The following is a 2,350-nucleotide window of genomic DNA, read 5'->3' on the forward strand; positions in this document are numbered from 1 at the left end:
GACTGGGAATTGTGCAGTTTGTGGGTCTGACCTCCAGACATGATGGGCATTTGTCCTGACTCACCCAGGTCATGGATTGGGTGGCTGAGGGAGCCCCATCACCGAGTCCAGCAGCCCCATTTGTTAAAAATAAAAAAAATGAAAGCATAAAAAAAGGTGTTTGGTTTTCCCAATCTCAGAAGCATCTCAATTTATTGAGGGCTAAAGGCAGGCTAAGGAATGTGCATAATTACCTAAGTGAATACAAACTACTATCTTTACTGACTTCCACTATTTGCTAGCTGATAACATCCCAAGGGAGGGATCAAAGGACAGGGCTCCAGCAGGAGAAGCTGTTATCTGCAACCTTGAATCCCAGCTTTCCAGGACTTACAAGTGACAGACAGCAGCTCTCCCTGGGTTTTATTGCTCCCTGCTCCCTTGGGACATTAGGCTTTTGTTTCATAACTACATTTCTATAATTTCCCACTTTTGTTTTTATGCTGAAAGTTTTGCAGCATCAGGGTGAGGACTGCAGATTTTTGGTCCATGGCTTATTGCTGGACTCATGCTCATCCTCGTTGCCAGACTAAGCAGGATATACAAATAGTTCAGAGACAGTATAGACAAATCACTACTACACTTCCAGTAAACCATGGAGTAACATGAAAAGGATTAAGGTTTTCAATGCCATTCAAGATGCTTTGTTTCCCCCCACACACACACACTGGAAAACAGCTTTCATTGTGACCCCTGCCAGCCGTGAAGGTATTCCTCCTATTACACACCTTATTCCTCAGCAATGTGGTCCTTCTTCTTTTTTCTTTCTTTTTTTTTTTTGGGGGGGGGGATACCGGGGATTGAGCTCAGGACCTTGTGCTTGCCAGGCAAGTGCTTATTCAACTGAGCTATCTCCCCAGCCCAATGCGGTCCTTCTTGAGCAGTCCCACGAATGCCTTCTCCTCCTCCATGGTCTGGAAGTGGCCATGGCCAAACTTGAAGGTGGTGTCAATGAACTTGAGGTCGATCTTCTCCAGAGCCCGCCATGTGGTCTGCACCAGCAAGGACTTGTGAAGGGTGAGCACCTGCTTCTTGGTCCCCACCACACAGCCTTTCAGCATGACAAAGTCATTGGTCACTTTACCATAATGGACAAAGCCACCCAGAGGGTTGATGCTCTTGTCAGACAGGTAGTAGTCGGTGGAGACATTGTTCTTGATCAGCTTGCCATCCTTGATGAGGTAGCCCTGATCAATCTTATAGATCTTCTTGTTTATCTCCGTGTGGTGATGGTAGCCCTTTTGCCCAGCACGGGCCATGGAGAAGGCCACATGCGCAGGGTGCCACGCTCCAATACAAGCAACCTTGTGCAGCCCTTGATGGGTCTCACAGGGCAGCTTCTTGGTGTGCCAGCGACTGGTGACCCCTTTGTAGTCTTTGCCCTTGGTCACCCCAATGACATCAATCATCTCGTCCTGTCCAAACACCTGGCTCACAGGGATCTGCTGCTTCAGCCTCTCCTGGGCCCTGTCCAGCTTCTCTGCCATGGTGCCGCCACTCACCTGGATCTCCATGAGGTGGGCCTTCTTCTGCTGGAGCGGGAGCAGGTGCATCTGGGTGTGGGCAATTATGCGGATGACCTGGCAGTACTTCTTCATGCTTCTAAAGTCCTTGTTCCAGCTGCTTCTTGCCCATGTCATCCTGCCATTTCTTGCAGTACTTAGTGAAGGCCTTCTTCTTAGATTTATGTCAGTTTGGGACCGAGGAGATGGCTCAGTGGAATAAGCACTTCCCTGGGAAGTGCAAGGGGCTGAGTTCAATCCCCGGTTCCACCAAACAAACAAAAAAACCACCAAACACTGGTAGCCCTTTTCCGGTTGCGGCGCTGCGCGGTGAGGATCTCCAGAGTCTGCGCTAGAAACCATGCCACCAAGGGTCCGCTGCAGTCCGTTCATGTCTTAGTTCGCAAGAAGACAGCCACAGTGGTGGCACACTGCAAGCGAGGGCAATGGCCTCATCAAGGTGAACGGGCTCCCGCTGGAGATGATCGAGCCGCGCACGCTGCAATATAAGTTACTGGAGCCTGTTCTGCTTCTGGGCAAGGAGCAGTTTGCTGGTGTTGACATGTGAAGGGTGGTGGTCGTGTTGCCCAGATTTATGCTATCCGTCAGTCCATCTCCAAAGCCCTGGTGTCATATTACCAGAAATCCGTTGATGAGGCTTCCAAGAAAGAAATCAAAGATATTCTCATCCAGTATGACCAGACCCTCTTGGTAGCTGACTCCCGATGCTGCAAATCCAAAAAGTTTGGAGGTCCTGGTGCCCGTGCTCATTACCAGAAATCTTACCCATAAGCTCACCATAAGAATCA

The 2,350-nt window shown here is 49.5% G+C and overlaps 1 protein-coding gene and 2 pseudogenes across 1 annotated transcript in view; 1 reads left to right on the top strand and 2 right to left on the bottom strand.

Moving 5' to 3' along the window:
• The window catches only part of LOC101583724 (cytochrome P450 2D17-like), a 123,911-nt gene that overhangs the window by 20,573 nt on the left and 100,988 nt on the right, over positions 1-2,350 (bottom strand). The gene's annotated exons all lie outside the window — the stretch shown is intronic.
• On the bottom strand, positions 888-1,712 carry LOC101582928 (annotated as a pseudogene).
• On the top strand, positions 1,748-2,333 carry LOC111812941 (annotated as a pseudogene).

The sequence above is a fragment of the Octodon degus genome, unplaced genomic scaffold (assembly GCF_000260255.1).
Source record: "Octodon degus isolate 3935 unplaced genomic scaffold, OctDeg1.0 scaffold00153, whole genome shotgun sequence".
NCBI lineage: Eukaryota > Metazoa > Chordata > Mammalia > Rodentia > Octodontidae > Octodon > Octodon degus.